Below are 20,262 nucleotides of genomic sequence, written 5' to 3' on the forward strand. Positions count from 1 at the left end.
ACTGTTAAAATGTACAGGTGCACATTGGGCTTTGGGTCTCTCTTCTGCAATTAAAGACATAAATAAGTAAAGGACTTACAAAAGTTCTTTAGAAGCTACTATATTTATATGTATTTTTCATTTTCAGGTCATTGCAAGATGTAATGAACACCAATTATCTTTAGCAGTTCTGGAACAACAGGGCAGTCTGATATCAGCTGCAGTAATTCATGACTGGAGATAGATGATAACAATCTCTGTATAAATAGTGAAACCAACCAATATCAAAACAAATTTTAAATTTTAGTGACTTAGTTATTTTCTTTATACATCAAACTCTTACAGGAAAAGGTTTTGCAAACCTCTTTTCAATCCTTGCTACAAAATATTTCAGACAGTTCTTCATTTGAACCCAGATACCCACCTAATCACAAACTGAAAAATACTTAATAGATTCACTAGTAGGCTGAGCTGGCCTTTTGCCACTTCAATAAAAAAAAATCTCTTTTTAGGAAGAAAATCTCTTCCAATAGGATTTTTATTAAGATCTCCTAGAACTGGAGAGCACAGTTCACTCTAAAAACTGAGGTATGATCTGTAAACACTATCTGCTCCAAGCTGAGCAGAAGATGTGTGTGTCGTAGGAGCCCATGATGGCTGGGAATTGCTTCCTAGGTGAGGAAACAGCTGCCAAGCAGATGAGTACGATTTAGCAGAAAGAACATTTTAGAAGGTGACTGAATTTAGAGACTTTAATCTGCACACAAACAGCTGAAACACAGGTGAGTTTATGGGCTGAAAGCCATTGTTATTACTTGGCCATACTACAGCTGTTATGATATGTAAAACAATTTTGGCAGCTCCAAATCAGTTCCTAACAGAAAATGTTACATTACAGGAACTACTAGTAAAGTTGCTCTGTTGACACCACGCTACTTCTTGGCAGTCACTTCAGAGAGATGAAAGATGGAAGAGGGAATGTAAATTCAATATGTTGGCTTTCTTTTTATTTATTTATTTTTAATCAAAAGGTGCTTTATCCTCCTGGTCAGTGCTGAGGAAAGCTGCATGGGCATCTGGGAAATTCTGGTGACCTATTTCATAAGCTCACCTCTGAACCAACCATTGACTGAGTTTTTATACTGTCCTCATAGCCATCCTTTGATACACACTCTGTGCCTGCCAAATTAATGAGTATTCTTATTTTTTATTCCCATCTTACCTCTGCCTCAACTCTTTATTGTTAACAAGAAACATGACTAATTTTCAGTGATACCTTAGTATACAAAGATTGTAATGACACATATTTTAACTTACAACTTTATGCTGTAATTTCAAAATCGTTGCTTTGCTTGCTATTCTTTCATAGCTCTTGTATTATTTGTACTATTATTGTGAAAGACTGACAATTTTCAGCTGAACATAATTATTAGTTAATGTTCATACACTATGTAAGTGAAAACATTTAGTCCTACAGATTCTTATATAAATAAAGTGTTTTCATCGCTGCAGTAAGTTTTTAAGTTTTAAAATGGGACTTTTTATTACATATGTGTGATTCAATTAGAGACTCATTCTGATAAGAAGGAAGCTGATGGTGGCAAAGGGTAAAGAGTTAAAGTGAAACAAGTTAAAGTGATTTCCCAGAAATCAAAGAAAGAAAATCCCAAACTCTTCAGCTTTGAAGCAAACCGGAAAAAATAGCACACACTACCTAACAATGCTCAAGCAGATTGGATGCACCTGTGAGTGATACTAAGAAAGATGTGTTTCTCTATTGACTAATGCTCTGCACCGTGCCTATTCAGAACTGTACCTTCAAACCCACACTTAAACCTGGGACGTCACACTCGTGTGAGAGAGAGACATTAATGCCATTTTTATATTAGGAACATAGGCTTTGAAACAGATATGCTTTATATGCTATTTGTATTGATGTTAAATTTAGGATAAAATATTTTATTTGTAGCTACAATTAAGTTATTTTCATCATATATTTGCTTAGTACAGTGTTGTTACTCTTAGTAAAAAGCAACAAGGAAGAGTTTCTCTGTATGACAACCACATTTCTGGCCTTTTTATTTTCTTCCCTCATTTTCCATTTTCCAACTTTTCTACTTCTTCTTGGACTTATATGTCTCCCTTTCATTTCTTTGGCATTTCCCAAAATATTTTCATATTTTCCTAATTCCTAACCACTTACCTAAACATACCTTATTTATATCGTCAATGTAAACATAGTAGAGAGGGTTCATTTTGTCTAAATTCCCATAAGTTGGTGTAAAGAAATTTATAAAAGAGTAGGATTGTCCCTTTCAACTCAGAAAATTCCCATTATAATCAATGGACAGAATCAGGCACTTTTAGGGAATTACAGGTACAGTTCAGTTGCCTGAACATAGGTGCCTGTTGCCAGACTGATTGAAATACTGAGACTTGCATCCTTCTGTAGGCACAACATAGAGCATGAAAAACTATGCCTAGGCATCTGAATTAGCCCAATTCAGTTCATCCCACAGTAAACATCCAAAATGAGACAGGTACATTGTGCCCCAGGTATCCCACCCAAATGCCTGTGCATGAGTTAGTTGCCCAGGATACTTTTGCACTCCATTGAAACCTAAGTCAATCCATTCAGAACGCTATGGGGAGCTAGCCAGCTCACCTTCAAGTAGACATGTACACTTGCTCAGCCAAATCACTCCAGAAACTCTTCAGGATGAATTAACTAGACTGAAGATAACTATAATCTGACTTCAATTTGCTACATTTAGGCATTTGAAATTGCTCATTTGCAATACAGAAGACTAGTCCAGCATTACACTTAACTGAATCCCACGGTTGACTTTAAGTGATTTCAGCCAGGTAAGATAAATCACACCCTGCCCCATCATGACCAGCAATGGAGTCCAGGGAGATGCATGAAAGGTAGGGATATTCACATCTTTCAGAACAATTGATTCAGTCTTCTCCAGACCAGGAGGACAACACTGCATCAATAACATTGGATTCAATAAAGGAATTTGTTTTCAAAATCATAGAATCATGGAAAGGTTCGGGTTGGAAGGGATCTTAAAGATCATTTAGATCCAAACCCCCTCCACCAAAAGCAGAGAGGTTGTGCTGTTTCTTCTGAAATGACAACAGGTTTGACAGTATTGTGACCCAGCCAATGCATCATACACAGGGGCTTCGAAGGTCTAGGTGTGACTAACAAGAGGGAGCCTTGTCAACAACTGGCACTGTGATCCCATTTTGTGATTGTCTAGGTCAGTCTGAAGAAGGTGTTGAATCAGTGAAATTTAGATATGGAAAGAAGTTCAAGGGGTTATCTAGTTCACCTTAAAGTGGATCAAGTTTTCCTTGGACATTCCTAATTTGTGTTTGTCTAGCTTGATTTAAAAACCTCTAAAAGGAGACATTAATGAAACTTCATGGGCAGCCTTCTCTAGGACTTTGTCACAATAACAAGCTTTTCCCTAATATCTAGGCTGATATTTTTTTAAAATTAAGCATTTTTTCTCTAAGTTTTTCCCACAATAAGGAAGAAAGTAACTTTATAACAACCTTTTACGTGGTAGAGTATGGCTGTCATGTTCTGCCTCAGTCTCTTTTTTTTCTAGACTAAATTAATTCTCTCAACCTTTTCTCATAGGTCATGTCTTCTAAACTTTATCTCATTTTTCATGCTCTCCTCTGGGTTTCTCCCATTTATCTTTCTTAAAGTGTGATGTTCAAAAGCGGACACAGAACTCTAGTGTCACCAGGGTAGGCTGGACAGAATTGTGTTCTGTATTTTATGTGTGACAACCCTGCTAATCCCCCACAAAATAAGAATATTTGGGGTAAGAAAATTGTGTTATCAATTTACATGTAATTTTCAACTCACTATGAGCCCCGCATTTCTGTCCTACTTCTGCATGGGCAGTCATTCCTCACTTTATAAATGCACATAAAATTTTAGATTAAAAAGAAAAAAGTGCTTCCAAATCTTCAGACTTCAACTGATTTCAGAAATGAGTGGGCAGACATCCCCACAGGGTGCAAAATTTGCAAGTTTTCATTAAAAAAAAAAAGTTTTTCACTCCTATTTTTCATCATGTAAAATTTTTCAGCATGCTAAACTGCTTTCAGACTTATAATTAGTTCTGGAAAGAAAAGATGGGAGAGAATGGGATCATTTGACCACCTTAGGGACAGCAAATTTAAATAATTAATGGAGCATCCATTAAGAGACTAAAAATGGAGTCTTCCACTTCATACTGTTTTTCATTTTTTTGGGTATGGATCAAAATCGCAGCACACTATTCCAGAGCTCATCTGGACATGCAGCTTGGAAGATAAGAGCATTGGCTGATAACAGAGGCAATGAGCCTAATAATAAAAAACTAGGCAAAAAGAACAACAATAGGAGGTAGTAATGGGAAAGACAATATTCTAGATCATCACATTTCATTAAAAAAATCATTGAAATCTGAATATGGAGTGAAACTTCCAGACTTGCCCTTATTTTTCAGAATTCTACATGTCTAACTATTAAAGAACCCTCTTAAGGTTCATTAGATATCCTGTGTGCACCAAAGTCAATGACTTTTTTTCATTTGACTTGAGGAGAGATAAGATTTTACTTCCTGATCCACAGCCTCAAAGTAGCACGAGATTTTTTTCTACTGCAGGAACTTTACTAGAATTATAATGGTCACTGACTTTCTGTCATGCTGTCAGTTTCCTAAACCCTGTGAAACCCTCTCTCTTCCCATTCTTCCTCTCTTCTATCTTCTCCCTCTCAGCATCCTTCCTCCTTCTAACAGTCATCTTCTCAGAATGAAAGGACAAGGTCAGGTAGCTTTTGAAAACAAAAGAAAAATGAGTGGAAGGGAAAGTGGGGGTGAGCTGAGGTAGTTATTTTCCTGCATTAACACCACACCCTTAATGCGCAGCATGTAGTCAATAAGTGGATGTTTCAGCTTTGATTTTGAAGCTCCTATCCTCTGAGACATCTAGATCAACTTAAATCAACAAAAGATTGCTTTGAAACAGCAGAAATCTTCTGTCCCAGGATGAAGGAATAAAAAGTCAGGCAGGGACTTTTAAGAAGGAGTGACTTTGTACTGGAATTTTAGTTATATTGTGGCTCATTTTTCCAGTACTTGAATACTGTGAATTTCTCTCAAGCTGTGGATTTAGCTTGCGTATTTGAAATGCAGAGGACAAAGCTGCAGTGCAGGAGCAAGGACCTTTCCAGGCTTGATTGGTGCAGAACTGGGAGGAGCGGTGGGAAGTGCCACACAGATCAGTTGTCTCTGAGTTACTCCTCTGTGATTTTAACCAGAAGGACCAGTCTCATGCCAGTGCTCCAAAGCTACTTCCACTGCCAGAATTAGCAGGTAGGCTGCCGCTTCTCCTGAATAGTCTGCAACACTAGCAGCTATTAAAAGAAATATGGAAATTAGCAGTTAAAGTCAATGGAGTTGATAGCTCCTACTTACCAAGTTGGTGCCTCAGTGATCAGCTCTAACGAGGAAAAGCTGTACTCAACTCCTTATCAACAGCTTCAGACTTGGCAGAGCTGGATTTTGAAGTGAAACCAAAAATCATGAGAAAAGTGACACATAGTTTAGTGTGACTTTACTTGTACTTTAACCTGAATAGGGCTGAAAATAACTTGATGATTCAGTCATATTGTGGTCCTCTTCTTTCCCAAAGATGCTTTTTCAGTATAAAACACTGACAGGCTAGAGCCTAATACCAAGCTGCATTTAAAAATTGTTTCCTTGTATGTGTGTTTGTGCATGAGGGTTCACATGAATTTATTGTCATTCCATCATTCACAGTGACAGGCATTGTAACTTGCTGTCATGCCATGGCACCTTACAATGATGTGAACTTTAATTTTTTATTAAGATAGTAAGTTACAGTCAGTTAAAGATAAATGCCTTAGCTTAGTCAGAAGTGGAATAAAGGCTGGGATGCCTGCAGTACTAATAGGTTAGCAGGGTTGATAAGAGCTTTTTGGGATAATTCTCCACTGTCACTGATACAGTTTCACTGGCGGAAGTGCTCTTGTCCTTCCTGTTACTTTATCTAAAGCTAAGTGATATTAAGGATATTATGAATCAAGAAAAAAAATGTTCATTATAAAGCAGAAATTCAACCCAGATTAATGCAGATGTTTCAAATTCAGATATCTAGGTCTGCTCTTTATCTAGGTCTGCGTCTGTCTTTTATAATGTCTTTCTGAATTACTATTGAAGAATAATACATTATAATTACAAATATGCATTATAATTTTAGTGTGGAATGAATTGAGTACATTGCACACTGGAAATGCTTATTTTTCTCTGTTCAGTATAAAAGGGAACCTATGTTGAACCAATTCAGGCTTAAATGTCTAACTTTCAGAAAACTAAATAGATGAGTGCTTTTTTACATGTTCTAATAGAAGAATGCTCATTTTTTTCACCATTTTTTTCCTCTCCATGCCTTGAGCTCTTGGATTCATAGTCCTTTACATTTAACTAAGCAGATGATCTAGGATGGAAAACAGATTCTTAGACCCCAGACACACTCTAAAGGAAAATGTTTTTGTACACAAGAAATTTATTCACTCAATTTTTATTGCAACCCAAATTTTTTTCCTGTTTAAAAGCATCTTGATTTCCCTAAAACCATTGTTCTTTACATTAGAAATACGTTAGAAATAGGGTAAGTAGCTATTTCTTTACAAATGGTCCTCATAAAAAATTCTAAAAAACCCACGTCCCTAACTGAAATGCGAACTCAGCATTACTTAGGACAACAGCACCAGCAGTAAAGGCAAGCATGTGAAGCAGGGGAGGAAAAAAAGGAAAAAAAAAGGAAAAAACAAACCAGTCAAAAAACCAACTCCCTTTGCTATAAATCAACCTCAGATTGAATATGAATCATCAAATTTAATATTACCATGATCAGTATTCATGGAAAAAAAATGATGCCAAATATGCTTTAAGAAAAAAGAAATCTGTTTAAATGGTATTAATGGTAAGGCATACTACAGCAAGGTGAACAACACTGATAATATTAAATTAACCCAAGAGGCTCCCTAATCAGGATCCCTATGCAGAAATCTGCTTGCCAACTGTCGTTCTTTTTCCCATTGGTTTAGTTAAGGGTTGAAGTTCTTCTTGAAGTTTCTTTTTTAATCATTAGATCCCGACCTTACAGTTTTCTCTGACTACTTTCCTTCAGGCTGTCTTTGCTCCTGTCAATTTAGGATTTCCAGGGAATTATTCTTCTTTGAAATGCATATTCCAGGCTTGAAATACTGGCATATGTACACTGTAGAGTAATTGTGGAGGCCAAATGTTTAATTACACATGACAGCTGGAGCTGTAGGAGTCCGAGGCATGCTTGAAAACAACTTATGCCCTATGCAGTCTTAGCGAAAAGGAACAAAATAATATATATTTAGGTTTTGTGCCACATGGTAGCCGCTGTTCTCTCTCTTTTCACAACTGAGGGTGGTTTGCAAGAAGTTCAGCTGCTTTCACTTCTGTGCACCGTCTCTCTGAATATATACTTTTTTTCTCCTTCATACAGTCTAGGCACAAACTTTCAGACCATGCGATCCTGCAAGAAATGTTTTGAATTTTTGCTTCAGTTTTTCCTGGGTGATAGAAAAAAGCTTTTCAGGAGCTTTTCTAACACCATAGATACAATTTCACAAAAGCACATTACTAGAAATGCCAGAGTCAATTATAATTTTAATTATAAAAGATATAAGCAGTATTTGTATTTTACCTTTAGTACATGTGATTTAATCAGAAATTAAACAAAAGAAATTTCCTGATTTCCAAGGCTTCAGAAAATATTTATTTCAACCAGCATAAATATTTTTCACATTTATAGACAGATAGATTTAAAGGCATGTGAAAACACTTATTTAATTCAGCTGTTAGAAATTTTCTGTTCTTAGTAAAACAGAAGTTAAAAGTTATTTCCTATTATCAATATATCTGTTCTCAATGTTCAGCTGTTAATTTGACATGAAAAAATGCCTGTGTTGGTTTAAAGCAGTTGGGAGGTCTGACTCAATATTAGACACACCTTCTTCTAGATATGCACACATTTTAAATAATTATTACATTGAATTATTATTGTACTTACTGTGCAAAAGTGTCTAAAATTTGATTTTTAAATTTTGGCAAATAAGATTTTCTTTGTGTGTTGTGTGACATAAGCACATCTTCATTAAATTATATTATGAAAGGGATATCCTTTTTATTTATTTATTTTTTTACTCTATCCTTCCTTTATAGAGGACCAAGGTAAGATTTAATTCAGTGGTGCTGCTGTTAGTGTTTGATGGGAAAATAGCATGTTCATTTCCATGGTGAGAAAAAGGTATCACCAGTGCCCAGTTGAAAAAGATATTTCACTCCTTGCAAGGAGGAGTTAATGAATATCTATAGCATTTAGATGTACAAACAAGCAAACAAAGAACATTACTATATTTTCCCAATGTCTTTTATGTAAGGAGAGTAATGAGATTGAATTGACAAATTAACTTTAAGGGGACATTGTTCAGTGGTGTTTGGAATTAACTGCTGTCTATGGTAGGTTACGAATGAACAATGTTGCAACTGAAGAAGTTAAAATGAAACTCCCACCAGCAAACAATTGAGCACTTGACTTCATTGCCATGAATCAGCAAAGCAACCAAACCTCTCTCAAAAATGTGAAGCAGAATTTTGGTTTTAAACTACTTTATACTTCTTGAACAAAGAAGGCTTTCTTTGAGATGAGCCTGCTTGCTTAAAACGTGAACCATTAAGCATCACATAAATTGTTTTTATTTTTAATGATTTGCTTGTCCCATTCTGAGACATTCTTGTGCCTTTATTCTGAGAATTTGAAACAAAGCAATTTTTTCAAATTGTTTTGAAATTATTTCAGGTTTTCATGGCCTGTGATTATCTCTATGTTTAGAAAATGAGATGGGAGATTTGACTCTTGAATTCCGATCTTGATAAGGAGAAAATTAGAAATACAGCCAACAAAAAGTGTCATCCATTACTTGAAAGCCCCAAAATGAGATATGTAAAAATTGGACTATAAAGCCTAAAAGTCAGCAGTGGGAGGGAGACAGGGAAAGGTACCATGGTAAACAAGAAAAATCATATTGCAAAAATGGCTGCTCCCAAGCCTCTGCAAATGCAGACACAGAGACATCCATCAGTCAGTAGTTTACACTTAGCAGGCAAAGCCATGGTCAGGCTCACCTGTACCTGCAGATCAGGAGACCTGCATAGGTGAACATACACACTTGCTTACACTCATAAATACCACAGCTTGTAGGGTTTCCAAAACAGCTCAGTGAGCTGAGGTGCATCAAAGGGCACCAAAGTACACTTTAGAACATAATTGTGATGACTGATCTCTTAAAGCTCTATATGAGAAGCACTGCAGACAAGTGATCTTATTCCTTTCTGCACCATTTCTGTAAGTAAACCCTCCACTACTTATGCTGCAGAAACACCCATTTTACTAAGACTGCCCTTGTCTACTTGCTGCAGTGTGACTATTTTATTTTACTTATGTAGGAGGCCAAGGTACTTGTTGGAGCTGTGTCTCATACAGCTGAAAGATTTCAATCAAGATCAAACAACAGTTTTTGGCATTTTCAGCCTGACATATTAATACAGTAAGCTCACATAACACAGAATGCATGGTGTCAGACCAGAGTCTTTTCTCTCTTCAGGAAACTTGAATTTGAATCTAATTAGTTACAATAAAAAGTAATATTTTTTAGCTAGCTTTTGTGCTCTTTTAAGTTTTTACTTAATGAAGAATAACAACAAGACAGAAGGTTGTACAGTACAGAGAAAAATATCCAAGGCTGAAAACAAGGGAGATGGGAAATACTGCTTTCAAAGTTTGATAGAGGGAAAAATGCTTATATTGTTAGTGTTGGGAGGGGAAGGGAGGACGTGGCTGCATGTGACTGATGAACACATTTGATCAATTGGGCTGATTTTCAATAGATATTTTATTTCACTGCAGTTTTCCAGACTCCATGAATAATACTTATTCCTTTGTAATACTCTTTTTCCACTTTTCTAAATAATTTGAATGTTATTCTAAGTTTCCTATTTTAAGAATCAAGAGCCACTTACTGATGTAAACAAAGCTCCTTGGGAAATATATGACAACATAAAGACACTGTGAAATGTTTTCTTCTAATAGGTAACATTATCTGGAGTTTGGGAGCGAGCAGCTCTAGACTGGCTTTTAATTCAAACCAGGCATAAGAATGCATGTGTTGACCTATGGGCATTGCCAGACCCAAGTAAGAACAGAGGAAGTGATGACTAGAAAGTGAGCTCAAACACCTGTACAGGTCACTGCTGGTCCATCATGCTTAACTAATTTTCCCCTGCCCTCTGACCTAGTTTTCCACAGTGCCATCGAGATTTATATCTTTCATCCTGAAAACCCTACAGCTGCCTGCAATTTATGAAACAAGCCTTAACTTTGTTATCTGATAAACTGAAGGAACAATTGTTTTATTATTGTATTGACAAATTATCCTATTAACGAGTGGCTACTGCAAAAATCAATTAAAATCTTGGCTGAAATACTTGGATATCACTGGAGAAGATACAAAGGGGAATTAACTACCGAGTCCATTAACTGTTATACTGTACAGTTCATAAATTAGGTGTGACCAGCACAAAATCTGTGATTTGTTTGATAATTAGAACACAAAATTATTGGATGAAATATCATGTGGCATGACATGGATTTAATTTTTTATTTTATAAGGGCTATGCCCATGTGAGTTACTTGTAATGTGTTTGAGATAAATTTCACTAGTTTCTCCTTCTTTCAGTTTCTTGCAGATATTTTCATGCATTTTGGATGGAAATGACAGCCTCTCATCCTTCAGACTCCGTGAGAAAGCAGGAGTGGTATCTTACATAGCCAGGATGATCTGCCTGAGTGTATACTAAACTGGGATCAGCTTGTTACATACTTTCTGCATGAACTGGGCTTAAACAAGCCTGCTTTTTTCAGAGATGTAAATTTCATTTTAAAAGGAGAGCTGGAAGATCAGACCAGTTTCTGAAATAAGGTCATGTGACCATGTGTTACTTAAAAAAATCTGATCTGCAGGCTTGTTGGGTTGTTAACAAGAGAGCTTGCCATTATATTAGAAAGAGTTACTTAAAATATTTTGCAGAGAGCAACACAAGCTTCTTTTGATGCAAGCAAGGACTTGCTGTTATACCCAGGGACAAAGATCCAACACCTTTTATTATAAGAAGAAGTAATACCTTTTTGAAGCTTTCTCAGTTGATAATCACTTCTATAATGTCTTGGGATTTAGTTCTGCCCTCTTGACACCCCTCACAAAGTATAGTTTAAGAAAAAGTAAGTAAAATTTTATGTACTGTATAAAGTATACATTACACTTCAAATAATCTGAAACTACACCTTAAACTGTGCTTTGGGGAAACATAATCAGAAAAGGCAGAACCAGAGAATGAGAGACTTCTAAGGTAAATCTGTCCTTTCCTCAAGTATATTATACTTAATGGAGTTAAATACTTCTAAAACCTTTAAGTGAAATCTCTGGAAATAAAGGTTTTACTTTGACACTGAGCTACTGCACTTGAAGGTAGTGCAAGAAGGCATATATTTGGGTTATTTGGGGGAAAGAGAGAATGGGAGAGATGGAAGAAAATCTCCTCAGGCAAATTTGGATAGCTGAGTTGTTTTTAAAGCTTGTCTCTCTTGGAGGGTAGCGTGTGTGGCAGAAGCTGGGATTTGCTACTCTATATGGAGTGAGAGAGCTAGATGCACACATAAATATATTTATATACATGTGTACATATACACACACGTGTACACACATTTTTCTGTACATATAAATACACATACAGTGGTCTAAAGAAACATACTGAATAAATTTTGTCCTGTTCTCCTATCTCAATTAAACAACAAAGACTGTTTCCTTAGGAAAAAAGGAACAAAGCAGTCCTGGCACTGAAATATCAGAAAATGGAAATGTTGAGAGACTGAAAACAGAAAGAGGAAATTAGAGCTATCGTGCATCAGTGAATCATTATAAGTCTCTCAGCTGCTCTTTGGCAATGGTTGCTGCAGGGAACTCTACATGAACATGTCTCATTCACCACCAACAGCTTATGGGGGCTAACACTACAAAGTAAGCAAGGGAGATGGGTGGGTGGAAAAATCTGCTTACTGACAATGCTCACCGTACAAATGACAAACTCTTCCACCTAGAAATGACAGTAGTCCTTAATGTCACAGGGCCATGGAGTCTGGATAGCTGCAAAGTTTTTTATACTCAGATGTCTGCTAAGATACTATTCACACGATATTTTACTGTAAACTGTTTTTAGACCTTTTGTGCACTACAGCTCTTCTTATCATCACTTTACAAATGTGATTACAACCAGAAGCTCTAACTAAAACCAAACACCACTGTGCTAGGTGGTATCAAAATGAACATAAGTCTTTTTTTGAAGGTCTTGGAAAATTCTGAGGAGCAGATAGCATTTCTTTGAGGTTAAAATTAATAAGTGTAATTCATTAAAAAGTCAAAGTCTTTCCTTTTTTCTATCAAATGCTTTTCCTAAGAAGACTGTTATTTGAAAACTCATATATAAAATCTGTGCTAGATTTTAGTGATCTTTTCAGGCAAATATAATCTGCAATGGCATGGAAAATTGGCACAAAAATGTGTCCTGAAAATGAAGGAATGAAAGAAACTTCCAAAGTTAATACAGGGTAAGAAACTTTTGAGCCTGGAGAACAACACGGACAGAAAGTCAGCTAACATAAATCATGGTAGCTGCAGCCAGTTGCAATAATCCTCTGCATAAGGTCCTGTAGTTTGACCTCAGGAGCTTAGCAAAATCTCCTGACCAAACTAGTGCAATGCAACTACTACTAAATATACATATTTCATTGTGGTGGTGAGCCATACAAATTATAAAGAGCTGGTGTTCTTTTATAAAGTATAAAAAATATTGTCATTTCAGAGGATTTTGTATGTTTGAAGAAATCTGGTATGAACATTGTAGTATTGCTTCTGTAGTTGATCAAGTGCTTGCCTCCCAGCATCATTTCCTCTTTTTTTTAATGTACTTTTTAAGAATTTGTGAGAAAGTGGAAGTTCTTTTTGACAGAGTGAAGTGGAAGCTGTATACCACTTTTTCTGTGAGGATATAGTTGTCATTGACTGGTAGCAGTAATAATGAATAGTTGAAATTGTAGAGAGCATTTTTTTTCACTACTGACATGTCTGAAGTAATTTGGAATATGCACAAGCACCCCAGTAAAGAATTGATTGGATGGTTACACTCAGTTGCAGTCAACAGCTCTATGTCCAAGCGGACACCAGTGATGAATGACATTCCTCAGGGATCAGTATGGGGACCAAAACTGTTTAACATCTTTGTCAGCAACATGGACATTGGGACTGAGTGCACCTTCAGCAAACTGGGCAATTATTCAAGCTGCGTGGTGCTGTTTGTCATGCTGGAGGGAAGGGATGCCATACAGATGTGGGGTGGGCCCCTATAAACCTCGTGAAGTTCAACAAGGCCAAGTGCAAGGGCCTGCACCTGCTTTGGGACAATCCCAAACAAAATACAGGCTGGGTGAAGAATGGATTGAGAGCAGCCCTAAGGAGAAACTTGGGAGTGGTGGTTGATAAGAAGTTTGACAAGGCCTGGAAATGTGCAGCCCAGAAAGCCAGCTGTGTCCTGGGCTGCATCCAAAGCAGTGTGGCCAACAGGGTGAGGGAGGTGATCTTCTCCCTCTACTCTGCTCTCATGAGAACCCACCTGGAGCACTGTGTCCAGCTCTGGGGCTTCCAACATGTGGATCTGCTCCAGGAAGTCCAGAGGAGAACTGAGAAGATGTTCAGAAGGCTGGAGCATCCCTACCATGAAGACAGGTGGAGAGACTTAGGGTTGTTCATTTTGGAGAGCAGAAGGCTCTGGAGAGACCTTACAGAAACATTTCAGTGCCTAAAGGGGACTTACAGGAAAGCTGGAGAAGAACTTTTTAAAAGGGCATGTGATGATAGGACATGGGGTAATGTCCTATCTGACATTTAAACCGAAAGAGTATAGATTTGGATTAGTTGTAAGAAAGAAATTCTTTACTATAAGGATCCTGAAACACTGGAACAGGCTGCCCAGAGAAGTTGTGGATGCTCCATCACTGAAAGTCTTCAAGCCAGGCTGGATGGGGTTTAGAGCAGCCTGATCCAGTGAAAGGTGTCCCTTGTCCATGGCAAGGGGTTTGGAACGAGATGATCTTTAAGGTCCCTTCCAACCCAAACCGTACTATGGTTCTGTGATTCTGTGATTCTACACTTAGCTCTCTGACTGGAATTGCCTGGCTAAGCACTTTTCATAATATCTTTGGTGGAAAATGAACATTTTATTGTACTGATCCCTATGCTTATTCTAAATATGTTCCTCCATGGCTCTCCTCGTGCTGTCAGGAGTGTCCTTTATCACATGGATGCTAGAGAACATTTTATCCTTCATTACGCTGCATCTAGGTTTTCACTGTTGGAGCCTGATCTAACCTTTTGCTTTTGAGCCCTAATGAAAAAAATCTTCTTTCATGTCTTTAACCAAACAGTAGTGTGGTGTTGTCATTGTCTAGAACAAAAGAAAGAACAAGGGATCTGTAACAGAGCAGAGCAGGCAATAATAATTAAAAACAACTTATGTATACACTTGCAAATGCATGAAATGATTCCGCTTTATCTACTGTTTCATACTAGACATTTCACATTAGTATCCAGGCAACAGAAAGTTAATTCAAGAAAAGCTTTACAGATCTCAAGATTCCTCCACCGTGCTCATAAGCAGATGGACTAGAAGTGTGTCATTCATTGTTTTGCACAAGCTACTTAATGCTTATCATTCTCCTTTCTCTGTTTCCAAAAGGTATTTCCCCCAGTCAGAGACCGAAAAAATATTTGGAAACCTAATGTGTTCCCAACACATGATTTAGTGAAGAGGATGACTTGAAAATCCCTCCTAGATGTTAGTGGAGGATGAAATCCACCCTGTGATTGTAACTACAGAGAGGCTTTTGTACTAGCTTTACACTGAAAAATACAGGTACAGAAGTACATTTGTGGATGCAACTAGGAAGAAATTAGTTAAGTTTTGGCCTCACACCTTCTGAAAGCATGTGTAAATATATCAAGAGAAATTCAAGTTAACCATAAAAAAAAAAAATCAAGACAAATACTAATGTACTGGAAAATGAATTTATACCTTTAATTAAACATTTTTGCAGGCTTCCTCAGTTTATGCATATTATTTATAAGTTTCTTCTTTGTGCCCAGTGTATGCTTGAAGAATCACCCTATGCCTGTATATTGGTCTCTAGATGTATTTCAAGTCAGATGACTTTGTCCAATACATAGATCCAACTACAATTTGTGGTTCTGGTCACTGGGGAGAATGGTGGCATGTGCAGATATAATTTCATTTTTGCCATAAAACAGTAACAAGAAACAGCATAAATGCTTGTCTCCTTGCATTGTGTCCCTTTGCCATGTGGAAATGACTGTTGGCTAAGTCTGTTTGAGCAGTGTTGTCTCCAGAAATATACATACATGCTACAAAACTTTTAGGCCTTGTGTTTCACTTCTTCTCATGGATATTTCTTCTTTTTTGTTTCCTGCTGACTCTCTTTTTAATCACTTTGCTAGTATTTTTATAGCATGGATGTGTCTGTATTTGCTGACCTTTTACTGCATCAATCATTTTATATATACAATTGTGAATTACATATGGCATTGTACAATGCATATTTAATTTTCCTATAGGCACCATCAGCACCATAAGTGAAATTTACATTTCACAGCTGAAATTGCCATTCCCTACATACAACCAATCTGATAAAATATCAGAACAATTATATACTCTGTCCACAGAAAGAAATTCTGTGCATTTTCTACAGCTTTGGATAATGATGAGTTCAGGAACGCATAAGCAGTAAAACACACATATTTTTCATAATGTTTCCCCCTGTAACTCCAGAAAATTAAGGGTGATAACAAAAATGGGCAAACTTTTGGAATTCCTTTGAGTTGTGATGATGGTATAACTAAACCTGCTGCCCCTTTGGTGGGAGCTCCTTATGTGGCTCTACTCAGCCCAGACTTCTTTGACCTCTGTATTTGGAATTTTTCAGATAATATCATCTGGCATCCATACTACTTCGGCATGCCAAAGAGTATCACTCTTATCTTATTCAATCAGTCTGTCTGTCATACTTTGCATTTATATAACATCTTTGTCCAGCAAATGCACCTTGCTTTGCAAACTTAAATTAAGTTAGGTATCTACCATCCTAAGGAAGCAGGGGAATATGATCTCTTTTTTGTACAGAGGAGGAAACTGAGAGAAATTATGAGCGGGAGTCATCTTGCCTAACTTTAGACAACTAAAAGACAAATGCTTAAGCTTTGGAAAATCACCCTAGGCTCTCCTTAAAGCTGTAGGAAATAATTCAACCAGAATCTTTCATACACTGATTTTAGGATGAGACTAGTTATCCTATGAAGGTTTTTTTTGAGGCAAGGGATGAAGTCTAGATGCCTCACTGCGTACTTCAAAATCTAAGCTAGAGAAGATGACACCTATCCAAAATGACCTGTCCAAAGTCAGTGAAGAATACATGTGCACTGCTCAAATCAAACAAAGTTCTGAGAATATCATGCTTGAGCTTTGATTTTGGCAAAGAAGGGAGACTGAAAGATTTAGAAGGAATATTTTTATAGTTGAGGCCATGGCCTTTCTGCTATAACAAGAAAAATCTAAAAGGGCTCTGTTTCTAATCATGGAGAAAAATTTTTTTTACAATTGGTGAAATTCTTTTGAGAGGAAAAGTTCAAAAATTCAAAAAATTTTACTTGAAAATGTTAAATATTATTTTTGATTTTTCTGCTTTTCTGAACAACAAAACCATGTTCTATTCCCCCTACCTCTTTTCTTATTTCTTATGTACTTTTGTCTTTTTCAATTTCCTATCCTTACCTTTCTTTCATTGACACACAGTCCAAAAGTGAAAATATGAATGAAAAATAATAGAAAGACCCAAAGGGAAAAAAAGTAAAAAAAGCAAGAAAAGTCTTTTTAAAAGTGACTTTGTAATTAACGTTCATATGTTGTTCTACACTGTTTTGTTTTCTCCCCTTGCTTCAACTCTTATTCCTGCTTCGCTTTCCTTGGAGATATTAACCCCAACTAGATATTGCCTTGAAAATTGCTTCCAAAGTTCCCATTCATTGCAGACTTGCTACAATGTCTCTGGAAGGAAGCCCACAGCCCTTTTGCCTCCCTTTTCTATACACTAACATGGGACTGAAAGAAAGGTTCATTCAACCTCCTCCTGTTTGTGTCAGTGTGATTGTCCTTCAAGTACAGCTTCTTCTAGGGTCATCCAAGGAGGAAAATGCCCCCTTTTTAGTTATAAACTGTGAAAGCTTATAACTAATAGCTAATTTTCATGATGATGCAGGGCTCTTCCATTGTTTTTGCCTAAACATTTACCAGAGCTACCAGATTAAGCATGGCAGGACTGCCTTCAGAGCTTCCAAAGAATCTTTAGTATAAAAAAAAAAAATTAAATTGAGATAGATGCCCAATGAGAAACAGGAGAGGCTGATACACTGTTTGGGGAAGGGAGGAAAACCTTTAGGAATTTTTGATGAAGAACAGAAAGAATTTTCCTGCCTTTCAGCTCTTACCCGAGTGTGGCAGTGTTCAACTTAGAGAATATGTGTGTTGTAGCTTTTAATCATAACAGAATAAATTAATTTTATATAATTCAAATAAATACAACATAAAAATTATGTTTTTAAAAAGAATGAGAAAAATTAGGGATACAAGGTACATCACGGTGCATTTTAAATTTTTCAACTGCAGTTCAGTGGGAGGGGAGGACACAGGCAGGTCACCTTCTGCCCCCAGCCCCCGGTTTGAATTAATTTATGTCACTGGCAGAAAATCCAATACTAGGATGGTCTGGACATAGCAGAACACTGCCTTTTTTTCAGACATGCTTTCTCTTCAACCTAACCAAATTGCTCCTAGTCATCTCCCTACAGATTCTAGGATGCAAATGGAATTGATGCCATGTATAGCCTTGAACAGCAAAGGCTCATCTGGGCAGCAAGGGCCCTCTCAATCACCATGTTCCTTGAGTAGAAGATTATTTCCTCAGGTAACCCTTTCTAGGTGCTCTTGGAGTGCTTTTCCAAAGTACCTTGATACTAAAGAAATAAAATTACCCCTGGGAAGACCAGATTTTTTTCCAAATATGAATTCAAAGAACTCAACATGAACTCCTTTCCTTTTTCACTTTGAGAAAATTCAGTAATATTTAGCTTTTTGGTAAATATTAGCTTTTAAAAAATGGAAAGCGTCTGTCTGTCTTTCTCAAGTAAAGAAAATGCAGGAGAAATAATTGCTGAATGTGCATTGTAACTGCATACAATATCATATCATACACTGCAGTCATTACAATTTAAGGAAAATGTTTTTTATTATTATTTTAAATAGTTTTTATTCATGAAATGTTTACAATATATGAAACAAATAATTATGACTAACACATTGTCTAATAAAGATGAAAAGGATGAAAATCCCTATGAATTTTTAATCAGAAAATAAAGAACATTAACAATCCTTAATTATATAATCAAATATTTAAAATTACCTTCTATAATAAATTCTACTTGTATTTAATATATTTATTTTTTAGATATCTGTAACATTTTTATGAGTAGGTACATAAAATATCATCAGCTGTTACAAGAGACATCTTGAATTAATGTATCCAACATCTTGATCAAAATTTCCATTTTGTTTATTTTTAAGATAAATCAACTTTTGTACACTATATAAAAATATTTTTCTCAGTGTAGCTGGATACATAATTAATACTGTTACTACTACAAAAATTAAATTGTACTTGTCAGGCAAAAACACCATGTAGGTCCACTTTTTCAGATCCCTTTTATGCAAAATGCTTGCATAGTTTCCATGTTTTTAATTAATGGAATATTTTTCTGATTTTAATGTTTATTTTCCATGCAATGATCCTCCTGTCACCTACCACTGCTGAGTCTTCTGCTAAAACAGGTAGAAACCAGAACGCCCCTACTGACCTTCAAACCTATTCCATTAACTCATTCTAAGACAAACTAACTATTTAGTTTCAGTTATTCCAAAATGAATTGTTCAATCTTTTATGAAAATCAGGTTCCCTTAAGGTCAAAAAAAAAAAAAGGGTATATAATTGGTACGAATTTTGGTCACTTTGTAACTTAAAGGTGGTTTTACTACATTGGATTGGAGAGTTTAGTACCACACTGGATGAATTTCTTTAATCTCTGTAGCATGATATCCTGGGAACATGAAAAATTGCACCACTGCCTTATTTCTTGTCTAGGTATAATATTGAGTTCTCTTCATGATCTTTTGTGTCAAAAAGAAAGTCTAGCATTGGACAGATGGCAGTGACTCGACTTTTCAGACTACTGCATCTGTAAACATCTCACGATCTTCTACAGTGGCCTCTCTTATTTGTTGAAGATGTCAGAATAAACATCACACTAGACAGCTAAGGATGAAATCTCCCTTTACTACCACTGAATAATACAATGTTGTGGTTTTACCGTTCTCATCTCCCAACAGGCAAATGTTACTATCTATGTAATGTTATTTTTTTCATTAAAATTAAAATGTAACTTTGCAAGTATGGTAAAGTTATTCTTGGTGCAGCGCCTTCTTTGCTCTATTTATATATTTCAAATATATTTATTTTAAAATAACTTCATCTTTCTAACTATATTTAAGCTAAAAATAAAGATGAGAATTTTCTGAAATTGGGCTGGCACCGGGGTTTAGTGTGATAACACCTTATCGCTGAGAACTGGGTCAGAACACAGCTTAAATTATACAACTTCAATTGCTTTTTAGGCAGTCATTTTGTTGATCTTGCGCTGGTGTCACATAGAAGTCTCAGGCACAAATAAGGATCCTAAGGAGGAGGGACAGTTTCTGCCCCACACCAGCTGTTTAAAATACCCTGCAGGGTTGCATAATCGATAGCAGTTTGGCTCTGCTGTGTGTGTGCCCCAGCACAACTTCTAAATGGGTTAATGAGGGCAGGCTCCTTCAGAACAGGTACCTTGTCTGACAGACTTGCATGAGAAATAGGAGCTCTGTC

This window comes from Corvus hawaiiensis, chromosome 2 (genome assembly GCF_020740725.1).
Source record: "Corvus hawaiiensis isolate bCorHaw1 chromosome 2, bCorHaw1.pri.cur, whole genome shotgun sequence".
NCBI classification, from domain to species: domain Eukaryota; kingdom Metazoa; phylum Chordata; class Aves; order Passeriformes; family Corvidae; genus Corvus; species Corvus hawaiiensis.